Consider the following 15,070-nt stretch of genomic DNA (forward strand, 5'->3'; position numbering starts at 1 on the left):
CAGTTATTCCACCATGGCCAAAAGCAGAAGTCATCCAAGTGTAGAATAAAAGCTATAAGAATGCTATTGTATTATTTATTGAATGAATAGGTTATGTAGACCTGAAGTTCATATTTAAAAAAAAAACAATATATATAGTTCTCTGGAAGGAACAAGAAATTATGTGGCAAGAATAGATGATTCCATTAAGTGTGTCAAGCCTCTTTCTGCCATATTTTGAACAAAGTGGAGGAAGAAGGCAGCAGTAATTTTCCAGTCATCTCTGTCAAGGTGAGCTGTACTGTAAAAAAAAAAAACCCTTCGCAAAGAAAAAAAATCATGCATCCTGTGATCCTTATATTTCTTCTGTCATAAATAACCTCCTCCAAACTCATTCTACTCTGAAAAGTAGAATGTGTGGTACAAGTAGACTTTATATCAGAAGATCCTGGTTCAAGTCACTGTTTTGCCACTTACTGTGACCTTCAGCTATCCTCTGAGTCTTAGTTTGTATGACTGGAGAAAGATGTACGATGGAGAAAATAATATCTTCCCCATCGATGACACAGGTATTTCTGATGCTTAAAGGTATGTGAAAAATCATTCTGAAGATTTATATTTCAGACTCTCTATGCTAAATTTAAAAATTGAGTTTGTGATAATACTTATCAGGTTTGTTACGAGGATCAAATGACTTATAAAAGAAGCATAAAAGAGGGCCTGGCATATAGTGAATACTGAATAAATTATTATTTGTATCAGGTTAGCTATTACTTTGTAACAAGTCATACCACATACTTCAAACAATTGTTTCTCAGAAGGCTACAGGCAATCTGGCAGTTCTTCTGATCAGAGACGGGCTCATCTGGGCTCCCTCACATGTGTGGGGGGTCACCTGGTTTTCATCTAATTGATGATGGCCTCAGCTATCATGATGGGTCATTGTTGGGTCTACTACATGAGTTTTCATGACGATGATGGAGCAAGAGATGAGGTGGAAACGTGAGGATTTTCTGAATCCCCTGCTTGCATCCACGTTGCTACAACTCTGTCAACCAAAGCAAGTCACATAACGAAGCAGAAAGTCAGGGTCTGGAAGGTACTACCAAAAAAGCATAGATATAGGAAGGCATGAAAGATTGATCCATTAGTGCAACATTACCCTTGATTATCATTCTTATTTTCATTTAATTCTGCAAACAACTCACCAGTAAGTTACAGTAATAACCTTCTTCCACATCTACTTACTTTTAGGATATGTCGGTCATCTTAGAGCCAAACAATCTAGGAATGGCAGACTGTTCATTCTATTTTTTTCAAATTGGGTCTCATAATAAGGGATACACATCGTAGCTCAGCAAGGAGTGAAGCAAGTGCGTTTTATTTTCTCTCCACCACCTCCATTCTCTACCTGACTCTCATTAGCAAGAGACAACTGCAGAATAATTTAGTATTACTGGCATATTTTGGATATTTTCCTTCATTGTGTATCTAGAGCATTCCCTTAACTACTCTGCTACATAGTTGTGTTTTTTGTTTTGTTTTGTTTTGTTTTGTTTTGTTTTGCAGGCAGTAGGGGATTGAGAAAATTTCAAGAACAAGAGCATGATAGGGGAATCACAAGAAATGTATACCAGAATATAGGGAGTAAGTAGAGATTAGCAAGAGATAAAAATGTTAAGAAGGACTTGGTAGCCCATTATAACATGTTTGTGAACTCATATGGAATATGAAAAAAAAAAAATTGGGTTCAAATTTTTCAGTATTGTTTTATTTTTCCCCATTGCTCTCCTTTTGAGTAAAATGTACCAGCAGAATAGGAGGGGACATTTCTTTTTATTTCAGCTACTGTTTGCCTTTACATCTTCTGTTACTAAAGTTGAGCTCATTGCTACAGAAACAGATGGAAGGAAAGTTTTGAAAGAGATGAGATTTAAAAACCACGAACCTGTTAGGAAGTAGCCTTATTTCCTCATTCCCATGGAAACAAAAATTTGTTGGGAAATGCAGACACGACAGAAATCCGCGACTCTTCTGTTTCTGCTGCCCTCTGTCTGTATCCAAGGAAATGGACTTCAGGTCCTGCTTCCATTCGATAAAGGGGACATACTTCACCACTTAGTTTCCATGCCTTTCTTCCCCGCCATTCATTTACTGATCTTGATATTACACCACACCATGTGAATTCCTTTTCACCTTGGAATCTTTGATTGTCCTTAGAATCAGAAAATGTTGTACCTGGAAAGTCCACAGAAATCATCTCGCCCGAACCAATTACATAACACATGAGAAAACAGAAGCCTGGAGAAGAGATGTCGAGGTAAAGATAGGATAGAGTTCAGGCTTGTGGCTCCTAGCCCATGATGTGTCATGTCAACTTTGCTTTCTTCCTGTAGTATGTCCATTTCCCAAAAAAACAGATGTCTCGGGGCGCCTGGGTGGCGCAGTCGGTTAAGCGTCCGACTTCAGCCAGGTCACGATCTCACGGTCCGTGAGTTCGAGCCCCGCATCAGGCTCTGGGCTGATGGCTCAGAGCCTGGAGCCTGTTTCCGATTCTGTGTCTCCCTCTCTCTCTGCCCCTCCCCCGTTCATGCTCTGTCTCTCTCTGTCCCCCAAAAAATAAACGTTGAAAAAAAAAATTAAAAAAAACAAAAAAACAAAAAACAAAAAACAGATGTCTCACCAACTCTCTAGGACACTAACATCATGCTGGCCCTCCATTCCTAGTCTGCACTCCCAGGCTCAATGTGCCACAACCCCTGTTTACTCCTTCAGCCACAAACAACCCTTCTAGCATAAACTATTAATGCCAAGACCTGCGTACCATCCCACAGTTAAATTTAGATGCATCTGACTCTTATTTGGGCCCTAAGTCAGACATGAGCTAGAGTACTCTGTAATAGTACATAATATTTTACCTGTCTGAAAATCCCATTACAAGAGTATTGGGCCTTCCTCTCGACAACCTTTCTCTCATTTTGACTGAATGTTAGTGTGTTTCCACTTATATGAAAATCTCCCAAGTCACATTCAGCAAAGATGTTTTCTCCTCCAGTTAAAAGTGTGACATAAAGTATTATGGTTTTCTTGATACTTTTGGAGTTATCCAAAGGTTGTAATTAGTTTTTTAGTGTTTTTTCTTTTTTAAATTTATTTATTTATTTTGAGAGAGACAGAGACAGCGCATTTGGGGGAGGGGCAGAGAGAGAGGGAGAGAGAGAGGATCCCAAGCAGGTTCGACACTGCCAGTGCAGAGCCTGATGTGGGGCTCGAACCCACAAAGGCATGAGGTCATGACCCAAGCCAAAACCAAGAGTTGACAGTTAACTGAACCACCCAGGTGCTCCCGATTAGTTTTTAGCTTTTCGTGATCAGTTTTTAGGGTGGCCTTAAAATTTTTAAACTTATTTTTTAGGATGTTTCCTGTCACTCTCAGGGAAAGAAACCGCACCAAATACCTGATTTATTAATGACATTGTGCCAAGTAACTTGGAGTTTCTCTCTAGATTAAGGGTTTAGAAGCTTGGCAGGCTTCCAACCCTGTTTTGTTTAGGAAGAAACAAATTTCATCATAGAATTAACTGAGAAACTCAGGGGATAGACTAAAAGTGAATTTTTCATTTAGACTCTTTGTTTATGAAAATATAAGCCCATATTCCGATAATTGGGAAGTGTAAGAATCTTAACATGATAGGATTTGGGTTGATTTGGGATCTCACAGAGCCTAACTGACATCATTTCTGGAACCAGTGATCTTTATAGAGCCTTTTAGATATTAATGTAGACAAGGCTGAATGTTTATTGATCTCAGGATATAGCTAGTGGGTTGTTTGGTCTTTAAATATAAATCCTTGATATCAGGTCATTTTTCTTATTTACCTTGTTCTCCTAAACATTCAGGCCCACCCAAGCCTATTTTGGGTGAAGCTAGCCTGTAGTTGTGATGACTCTTAGGGCTCCTACCACATGCGGGAGCCCTGGGTGAGGTCTGAAGTGACAAGAAACCGGTGTCACCTCTCCACTTTAAATAAAGACCACATCAAAAGGGTTAAGGGAGAGCCAAAGCAGACCGTCCTGTAAGCTAGAAAAGGCAAATTGTACCTAGATTACCTTCCACACACACAACTAAACAAGATTTATTCCTTTTGATTTCTAACATTTCTAGAAAACATAAAACTCTGTACTACCCTTTCATCAAGATCAGATTCTATGCAATATGGCAGTCTGCCTTGATCAATGGAGAGCTAGTGAGCAGACACATTACCCATAAATGCCATTGGATGACTAAGGTAACTGAAAGAACCAGGCTCTTTGTAATTAGCTCTGGATCAAATATTGACCAACCTTATTCTTTCATTTATTTACTTGTTCCTTTGTTCAATGAATGAATCATTCATTCAATAAACACTCAGTGAGTGCCTACTTCAGTGATCGTTAGTGAAAGGACCTCAGCTCTCTGAATCACAAACATTTTATAAAGGAGCTGCCAGATTTTGGGCAATGCATTAATTTTATTCTGATACAGATTAGAGTGTTTTATGATTATGGTGATGTCTGAACAGGTCCTTGAGGACAGTACAGAGGGAGACACAACTTGCTGCAAGGGACAACCAGCACGAGTAAAGTCATTGCCTAAGAGAGACCATTTCCTCGTCAGAGAAGAACTTTGACTTCAGGAGTATATAAAAGAGTGTAATCAGGGATATAAACAATTTTTCTTCAACAGCAATACTGTTCTGAAGGATCATCAAAGGAAGACTGCAATAACTGCAAGGTTTTATAGACACTATAAAAATTGTTATATGTCAGTGGCGCGTGGGTGGCTCAGGTGGTTAAGTGTCCAACTTTGGCGCAGGTCATGATTTCATGGTTTGTGAGTTTGAGCCCTTCATCTGCACTATGCTGTCACTGCAGATCCTGCTTAGAGTTCTCTCTCTCCCTCTCTCTCTCTCTACCTGTCCCCTACTCACTTGCCCTCTCTCTCAAAATAAATAAATAAGCTTAAAAAATTGTTATATGTCAGGTGTGATTTTGGTAATTTATTGCTGGCTTCTTCACCTCATAGTTTTAAGTCGTACACAGATAATTAAAACAGAACAGTTGATAAAATGCTAGGAGTGGGGAACAGAAGAACTTTCTTTTTAACTAAGTCACAAAGGGCAGGAAGGCAAGTTCAGGGAAGTGATCAAGGTGAGCAAAGGCTGGTCCAGGTGGAGAAAGTAGCAGACAGGTACCATAAATAAGAACCCTCCCTTTCTCCTATTTATTTATGTATTTTTTAAAATCATCAGTATGGGGGCACCTGGGTGGCTCAGTTGGTTAAGTGACAGACCTTGGCTTAGGTCATGGGCTTAGGTCATGATCTCACGGTTCACAGGTTCGAGCCCTGCATCGAGTTCTGTGCTGACAGCTCAGAGCCTGGAGCCTGCTTCTGATTCTGTGTCTCCTTCTCTCTCCGCCCCTCCCTTGCTTGTGCTCTATCTCTCTGTCTCTCAAAAATAAATACATATCAAAAAAAAAAAAAAAAGAGAAAATCATCAGTATGGGTTGATATATTATTTTTAGTAGTTTATCATTGTACTTAATATTTTGGTGCTCCAATTATACTGATTTGGCCAGTGGGACTCCCAAGTTCTTATAACATGCTCCATTTAGTCTTCCATTTTGTGAAAGAATACCATATCTTTGGGTAGAGCAGAGGAACACCAGGTAGAAACTATGCTCTCTAGCCTCCCTTGCAGCTAAGCATGGCCATGTGACTAGGTTCCGGCCAATAGGATGTGAACAAGAGTCATGTATGCAAGGAGACAAAGTCACTACCCCAGGGATCTCTTTTTGTCAGACATGAGGTTAAGCCCACTTCGACCCTGAGGATGACTGCAATACCCCAGGAGATGGGGAGGTAACAAGGTGTTGGGAACTTGGGTCCTTGAATGATGGTATGAAACAGTGTTGACTTGCCAGCTCTGTGCCACTCACCTCTGGACAGCTTCAGAAGAAAAACTAGTTTCAGGCCCTCTATTTCATTATCTCTTTGTTATATCAATGTCACCCCAAAGTCTAATACAACTCTAAAAGACACAGCGATATGAAGTGGCAGGATGTATGCAGGGAAATCTTGTAACTGGAACATCAAGAAATGGGTTGGGGAGTGGTGGGAGGTGGGGCAGGAAAGGTTGGAAAGGCGAGATTCAGTGCAGCTTTGTGTTCTAGAAAACTGTGGCCAGGTGTGATTTCTCATAACAGAGGAATGATGGGTTGTGTAGAGTCAGCCTTCGTCTTAATAGGCCTGCTGTGAGGTGTCTTCTCTTCTTCATTGTGAGTCCTGCCTCCAAAACAGCTGGCCATGCACTGTCATACGCCATGTGTCTGCTCTTCCTTCTAAGCCCCCAACTTCCCATTTTGTCATTTATCTTCCAGTTGATAGTTTCACCTCATCCCTTGGATTTTCTTTGTGAACCAGCTGTCCTGTCCTGTCAACATCCTGCCTTGTCCCCCCTTTCCTCTCCAGAGAACTCCACTGAATACACCACAGATCCTAGATCACAGTTTGCTGGAGCACTCCAGAAATTTACCACCTTTTTGGCAAATCTGGCAGGTATTCTACTTCTAGGAAAAATTAAAGGAGAATTTTTCTGTCCGTATTGAATTTTACTGCTGTGTTGTTAACAAACTCTCCCATACTTACCTTCTTGCGGGCTGTGGTTGATAATTTGGAAAATAATTTGTTCAGAGAAAATAAGGACTTTCAGAAATCCCATTTCCAATAAACAAGAAAGCAGTACTTCCCCCACCCCCCCACCCCCTCCCAGTTTTCTTATCAAACTCTTTAACCACTTCAATTCCAAGGACGCTCTATATACCAATCAGAACTCTTTCGCTTGGTGATATTGAGCGTCAGCTCTCTGTGCTTCCATAAAACTAAGCATTCACTGCAGCTCTATGTAACTGATTGTTAGATCCATCTTCCCTTCCACATTCACTTTCTGCTCTTCTCTACCCTGCTCTGTGCCCTGGGAATCTGACCTGTGTGGACTGCATCAATAGGTTCCTTCGCCCTCTGGTTTCCGGGTGGATTTGGCCAATGGGAGATCCTGGTGGGAGATCAGAGGGTGCAGAGAAAGTGTGGTCAGGGTGTTTGTTCTACACATCTCCCTCCCTGCTGGGTGGCCAGGGCTTGGCCGCAGAGTTGGGTACATCCCTCTACCCGAGGATCCGTCAGATCCATACCAGGTGTCCATACAACTCTTCTCTGGACTTCAGGTTCTGGCAAATGCTCCCTTCCTTCATTTTTTCTGACAGTCCTAGCCTTCCCACTACTACTCTTCATGGGGAGCTGTACCTTCCCTTGTTGGTTTCTCTACCTCTGCCCCCCACCTTTGTAGATAGTCCCTGTATTACACTGTCCTCAATATCTAGTTTTGGTGTGCCATCTCTTTCCTACCAGAAAATTGACTGGTACGGTGATTAAGCTGGAATTGTATAAAATGCATCATAGCACATAGACACTCAAAGGGGCTAGGGCATCAGCTGTATTCACTTGGTCTAAATGACCTGATTTTTTTCTTTAATGTTTATATATTTTGTTTTTGAGAGAGAGAGAGAGAGAGAGAGAGAGAGAGAGAGAGAGAGAGAGAACAAGCAGGGGAGGGGCAGAGAAAGACAGGGAGACACAGAATCCAAAGCAGGCTCCAGGCTCTGAGCTGTCAGTACAGAATCAGACGCAGGGCTCAATCTGATGAACTGTGAGATCATGACCTGAGCTAAAGTTGGATGCTTAACTGACTGAGCCACCCAGGCACCCCCTAAATGACCTGATTGTAACCAATGTCCCACCTTCATGTTATATATTTTTAGTCATTTCCTTTTTCTCAAGTTTATTTATTTTATTTTGAGAAAGAGAGAGAGAGTGCGAGCAGGGGAGGGGCAGAGAGAGAGAAAGGGAGAGAGAGAATCCCAAGCAGGTCCACACTGTCAGCATGGAGCCTGATGCAGGACTCTAGCCTTTGAACCATGAGATCACAACCTGAGATGAAATCAAGAGTCAGATGCTTTACCAACTGAGTCACCCAGGTGCCCCATAAGTTTTCATTTTTTTAAAATGTTTATTTATTTTTGAGAGAGAGAGAGAGCCTGAGTAGGGGAGGAGCAGAGACAGAGGGGGACAGATGATCAGAAGTAGGCTCCATGGCTGACAGCAGTGAGCCCCATACGGGTCTGGAAGTCATGAATGCTGAGATCATGACCTGAGCTGAAGTCCAATGCTCAACTGACTGATCCACCCAGGTGCCCCTAATTTTAGTCATTTCTTTAGGTCAGAGAACTAGTTTGTCCATCTTAACATGGGCTTGGTACTGGAATGAGTGCTTCTACAGGCAGAGGGAGCAAATGTCTCTTCCCTACAGGGTGCTTTTCTTCCCCCCACCCCCCAGGAACTTTGCCAGGCCTCCACCCCCTCCCCACCTCTTTCCCTCTCTATCTCCATCTTTGTCTCTCTCTCTCTCTCTCTCTCTCTCTGTCATCTGTATGTGTATAGACACATACATATGTGTGTATGAATATAAAATTCTGTTTTTCTGAACGAATTGAAGGTAATTTACATTATGGCACTTTACCTTTAAATACTTCAGTGCATATTTCCTAAGAATAGAATATTCTCTTACATAACCACCGTACAGTTATCAACTTCATAACTTTACATTGATATAATATTTTTATCTAATCTGGCATCCAGTTTCCAATTTTGTCGGTTGATCTAATCATGTTCTTCTTAGCGCCTCATCCACACAGGATTCTGTCTAGGGTCGGATATTGCATTTAGTTGCATGCTCTTTTAATTTCCTTTAATCTGAAACGCTTCCACAGCCTTTTGTATGACATTGACATTTTGAAAAGTAGAGTCCCACCCTCCCACACATACACCTTTCTTTTTAAAAATAGAACAGTCCTCATTTTGTGTTTGTCTGATGTTTCTTCACGATTAGATTGGGGTTATACATTTCCAGCCATAATGCTGAACTGGTAAGCTTGCGTCCTTGGCGGGGCACCATATCGAGAGGCACACAATGTTCTCTGGTGAAAGTAATTCTGATCCCTGTGGAATAACTCTTAGGTTTTATTTTCTCCCCTGAACTAATAAGCAGTCTGTGGGGGAGACACTTTAAGGCACGTGAGTGTCCTACTCCTCACCAAAATCTCCCCCTGGATTCAGCATCCATTGGTGTTTCTTGTTGACCTAATTTTCACTCCGTGGCTGCAAAATGATGATTTTCCTCCCCAGCACTCCCTGGGCATCAGTCATTTGCTCCTTCATATTCTACTGTAAGCAGAATAATCTTCTCCTCTATTTACTTATATATTCTTAAAATATCATTGATATGGATGGATGTACTCCCATTTTTCAATAGTTTAGTATCATACTTAATATTTGGTGCTCCAATTGTCTGCAGTTTAGCCAATGGGATGCCTTTGAGCTGTCTCCCAAGGCCATTATATGTCACGTGCACTTTTTTCTGACTTAATACCATGTTCCAGGCTCATCTTACATCTCCCCTGCCCTAGACTTGGAAAGAGCCATTTTTATGAGTGGTCCTGATCCCCTCCTTCTTAAAAAAACTTTTTTTGTGTGTGTTTATTTCTGAGAGAGAGAGAGAGAGAGAGAGAGAGAGAGAGAGAGAACGGGGGAGGGGAGAGAAAGAGGGAGACCCAGAATCTGAAGCAGGCTCCAGGCTCTGAGCTGTCAGTACAGAGCCCTATGTGGGGCTTGAACTTGTGAACTGCGACATCATGACCTGAGCTGAAGTTGAATGCTTAACTGACTGAGCCACCCAGGTGCCCCTTTCCTGGCCCCTTTTTGTGGGCAATGTCAGAGAGCACTGTCTGGGCTATAGAAATGATCCTTGGAAGGATAGTCTTACCTGGGCACTAACTGAACTCATTGCTGCTTCTGGGGTGTCTGCTTCTTGGAGCTTTTAGCAGGCAGAACTAGGAAACATAGGCATTTATGTGCACTTACTCATATGCATACACACACATCAACTTCATACACAGGCATGTAAACATGTATATACGTACACATGTAACATTTTAGAAATCCTCAGTTTGCGCAGTCCCTCCGATTCCCAGCCATTCTCAGAGTCCTTTCTTGCCCTGCCATTCTATTTTTGCATGATTCTTCTTGCACAGTGAGAACCCTGCAAAATCAGCACGTTTATTCTTTTGCTCAATTCTATATTGCATCTAAAATATTTTCCAAATTGTTCCACCCATACCACTAAATTTAACAAATCTACCATATTTGTTAGGGCTCTCCAGAGAAACAGAACAAATAGGATGTGGGGTGAGACAAGAGAGAAAGGGAGAAAGGGAGAGACTTATTTAAAGTAGTTGGCACATGGGGAGCCTGGGTGGCTCGGTTGGTTAAGCATCTGACTCTTGATTTTGGCTCAGGTCTTAATTGATCTCATGGTTTGTAGGTTTGAGCCCTGCGTGGGGCTCTGTGCTGGTGGTATGGAGCCTGCTTGGGATTCTCTTTCTCCCCCCCTCTCTCTGCCCCTTCCATGCCTCTCTCTCTCAAAATAAATAAATAAACTTAATAAAAAAAGTAGTTGGCACATAAGATTGTGGAACCTGCAAATTCAAAATATGCAGGAAAGAAAGAAAGAAAGAAAGAAAGAAAGAAAGAAAGAAAGAAAATGAAGGAAAGAAAGAAAATGAAGGAAAGAAAGAAAATGAAGGAAAGAAAGAAAGAAAGAAAAAAAGAAAAAGAGAGAGGGGTGCCTGGGTGGCTCAGCCGGTTGAGCGTCCAACTTTGGCTCAGGTCATGATCTCACGGTTCATGGGTTTGAGCCCCACATCTGGCTCTGTGCTGATAGCTCAGAACCTGGAGCCTGCTTGGGGTTCTGTGTCTCCCTCTCTCTGCCCCTCCCCCACTCATGCTCTCTCTTTCTCTCTCTCACAAAAATAAATAAACATTAAAAAAAATTCAAAATATGCAGGACAAGCCAACAGGCTAGAGACTCAAGGAAATGCTGATGTTGCAGCTTGAATCAGAATTCCTTCCTCTTTGGAGGACTTCAGTCTTTTTCTCTTAAGTCCTTCAGATTGGGTGAAGCCCACCCACAGTACGGAGGCTAATTTGCTTTACTCAAAAATATATGGATAGAAATATTAATCTCATGTAAAAAACACCTTCACAATGATATCTAGACTGATGTTTGACCACATCTCTGGGTACTATGGCCTAGCTACGTTGACACGGAAATGGAACCATCATGTTTACTAAGAAAAAGAAAATGCTTTTCACAAAGGTATCTCAAAGAGAAGCTTGGTATATGACATAGAGGAATTGGGAGCGCCCCTATTTAAAGTGTGAGGGAAGAACACCCCCCCCCTCCGTTTTCCTGGCCTCACTTGCCCTGGATCCCCTAGAGCTCTGTGCAGCCCAGATTGAAAACTACTGCTTTAGCCCAAAGGAATCTGTAATGAGGGAACTGAAGGCAGGATCACTGGGGAAGGAATCCCTTTGGGACAAGGGGACAGGGAAGAGGCCTTTTGGGTCCCTCAAGTCACACCTCATCTATGCCTCCCCACTGTGAGACAACTCTCATCCACAACTCTGTTTCTTTGCTTCTTTTCCCTTGTTAGGAGCCACACCGAACAAGCTCTTTTCAAATTTTCCTCTCCCCCACCAACCCCTCCCCCCACCTCCCACCATTGTACACTTCCTCTTAGCCGTATAAGGCAAAGTAATACTATTGAATTTTTTTTCTTCTTAAGTCCAGCGGATGGAGAGTCGCTGCTGATATGAGGGATTCCCTAGGAAATTTTGTTATCTGAAAGTACATGGTTACGGTACTCCTCAGATAAATGTTTCTCTCTTGGGTCAGGAAAAGTATTCCAGATAACCATGCCTCCCACAGCCCAGATCTTGTGCTTATCTGTTTTGTGTGACTGTGTTCATTTTGCTTCAGAAGCATTTTATTCTGCTGAGACAGTGGGGAGCAGCTGTTAGATCCTTGGCCGAAGATAACCCTGGAAAGGTTCTATCTTACATGCTGGGAAATCGGAGTGAAATGGCCATTCACAGAATCCTTGAGAGAGAGGAAGGTCTTGGTTCCAGCCTAAAAGATGCCATCGAGTGCCACGCACACACCCACTCACCGGGCAAGATTCTTAAATGCACGGTGTGTGAAGGGGCTTGTTGGATCTCAACATGTGCTTCATCCCCTGTACGTCCATGGTCACTGTATAGGGCTCATGGTCATAACCCAGGCTGCAGCTGTTCCGTATCTGAGGCGGGAGAGTGGCTTGTGGTGGGCAGTCTGTGCCAGGGCATTCCTCAGGGCCCTGGAACACTGCAGGCATGTCTGCCTTTGTCACAGGCAGTGACGTGCTTGGGGAAAAAGAGGGGCAGAAATGGAGGAGAGTAGAGAGCTAAGGAGAACTCCACCAGCTGCGGAGAAGGTGAGGGGGGAGGGGTCGATGGTAGAACGCATTTCCCAGGCGCATCCCCCTCTGTTCACTCCCCTGAGGAGACGTTGTAGAGCAACGTCTGCAATCCAGATTCAGGACATCTCTTCCCCGATTGACATTCTTCAGGATAAGGTCCAAACTTGCTTCTAGTCCATGCTGTCCAGCCCGATTCTAGGAACCTTTCCAGTCCCTTCTATACACATAAATGATACGTGTCTGCCGCATCAGACTGCCCTCTGTTCCCCAGGCAAACTCTCTTCCCTTGCGACGTCACGGCTTTGTGTTATGCCTTCACCTCCTGTCATGTCCTTCCGCGTTCTCATCTGCCAGATGTCTCTTCTCCACGGCCCAGTTCAGACCTCACCTGTTCTGCGGCACCCTCCCTGACTTCCTTTCCCTAATCTTCTCTGTGTTCCATGGCACCCTGGGCATGGTTCTCCCACAGCTGTAATTATTCATTACTGCATCTGCCTGGTTCCTCGTGTGCGCATGCATTTGTCAGGTGAGGCCCTGAGACTTGAAGCCTGTTTTCTTACCTGGTTCCACTCAGCCAGACCCTGCGCCCTGCTGTGTTCACAGCCCAGGCTGTAAAGAATCTTCTCTTCTGTAGCTCATGCTGACTCAGTGTCCTGCTGGGGACCCCCATGGCTCCTGACTCCGTACCTTGCCCTCCTTCTGTGGCCTCGTACTTTCATCCTAGATCCGTGGCTGGGCATCTTCGCTCCAGGACTAAGCACGCATTTTAGTTCCCATTGGCACTTGCCCTTTGGTTGTGATTGTTTTGTCTCTTCCAGGTAACAACTGTGATCATTCCCATCTGGCCGCAGCATCAGCCTCCCCTTCTGTTGGGAGTGGGGGTGCCGATCCCAAAGACAGAAGCCAGGCACCAGCACACTGTCAGCACTAAGGTGCGAGATAGCACCTAACTTTCTTTGTACACTGACCCCGGCACAAGGTCTGCCATATAGGAAGGGGTCACTGCTCAATGAATAGTGAATACGTAAACCCTGATACTCTTATATGGTATTTATTTAACATAAAAGCCCGTTAATAGTACTTGCCTCAGGGGAGTGACTGTAGAGTGCTTAGGGGAGAAGAGAGAAATTTAAATTTTCAATTTTAAACCCTTTTCCACTGTTAGGATGATTTTTTTTAACCATAGATATGTTTTAATCAAAACCAAGTAATAATAAGTCAGATAACCATATTACCAACATGATGCCTATGCTTCGTGTATTTGCTAGGGCTCCCGTAAAAAACACTGGTGGCTTCAACAATAGAAATGTATTTTCCCACAGTTCTGGAGGCTGGAAAGCTGAGACTGAGTCAGCAAGGTTGGTTTTTCTGAAGCCCCTCTCCTTGACTTGCAGGTTGCTGTCTTCTTCCTGTGTTTTCACGTGGTCTTCCCTCAGTGCGTGCCTGTGCTCAAATCTATTCTTATAAGCACAGCAATCATACTGGATGAGGGCTCACCCTTATCACCCCGTTAAAGACCCTGTCACCAAACATAGTCACATTCTGAGGTACTGGGGGTTAGGATGTCAACCTATGAATTTTGGGAGACCAATAGGTATTAATCACCACCAGTGGGCAGCAGGTGTGGGGGTTACCATAAAGTCTCCTCCTGCCTCTAGCCTGCCCTGTTTCACCATCAAGAACAATAGGACTCACTACCTCCCTGCTCCCTAAAAGATCATTCGGTAGGTCTCTCTAGTTCCGATGGAACTAAGCCAGGCTCCCTAGAAGATCATTCCGTAGGTCTCTCTAGTTCCGATGGAACTAAGCCAGGCTCCCTAGAAGATCATTCCGTAGGTCTCTCTAGTTCCGATGGAACTAAGCCAGGCTCCCTAGAAGATCATTCTGTAGGTCTCTCTAGTTCCGATGGAACTAAGCCAGGCTCCCTAGAAGATCATTCATTCCGTAGGTCTCTCTAGTTCTGTTGGAACTAAGCCAGGTGGATGTTCAGGTAGACACACATACTGTTCTCCATTCTGGCTGTGTCCATAATCCCTAGGAAGGCTTACACATTCTGATGCTAGCCTCCCTCCCTCAGAGATTCTGATGTGATTGATCTGAGAAATATCTGGGACATTACTGTTTTAAGAGCTGCCCAGGAGACTCTAGTGTGCAGCCAAGGCCGAAAGTCGTGGATATAGACTCTCTCAGGTCTATGGAAATGGGTAGAATTTCAAGATAAAGGCAAGTGCTGCTGTGCTCTCTCTGTTATAGGTGATGATTTGAGGCAGGTGGAAGCCAAGCTAGCACAGGATTTTGAGGCAGAGCTTTAAAGTCATTTCTAGAGTTGGTCAAAGCAGTTTCTAAAGAGTAAATAATGGAAACCCAGAAATTCATTTTATATTGCTAACACTTGGCAATAAAATCATAGATGCTTGATAAAAAGTTTTGAATAAGTAAACAAGGAGGTGAGTGAACACGTGAATGCATGAATGGTCACTGTCCAAAATGAAATACTCTTTGTTAATTCTTTTATAATAGAGTCTTCTGGGTATGAAGTCCTTGGGTGATTCTGAATAAACAGGTTTTCTTTTCATCTCCCCTTTTCTACACATCTAAAGACCACCATTATAATGTCATTAGACAGTTTCCAAGGCCATCA

The 15,070-nt window shown here is 43.2% G+C and overlaps 1 long non-coding RNA gene across 1 annotated transcript; it reads right to left on the bottom strand.

Annotated features, from left to right (window-relative positions):
• Window positions 1-714: 714 nt before the first annotated feature.
• On the bottom strand, window positions 715-2,140 carry LOC123583234. The gene is made up of 2 exons (XR_006704799.1): window positions 1,928-2,140; window positions 715-1,081 (listed from the first exon to the last, which is right to left on the bottom strand). It is a non-coding gene; the product is annotated as an uncharacterized LOC123583234 (long non-coding RNA).
• Between the last annotated feature and the right edge of the window lie 12,930 nt (window positions 2,141-15,070).

This window comes from Leopardus geoffroyi, chromosome B1 (genome assembly GCF_018350155.1).
Source record: "Leopardus geoffroyi isolate Oge1 chromosome B1, O.geoffroyi_Oge1_pat1.0, whole genome shotgun sequence".
NCBI classification, from domain to species: Eukaryota; Metazoa; Chordata; class Mammalia; order Carnivora; family Felidae; genus Leopardus; species Leopardus geoffroyi.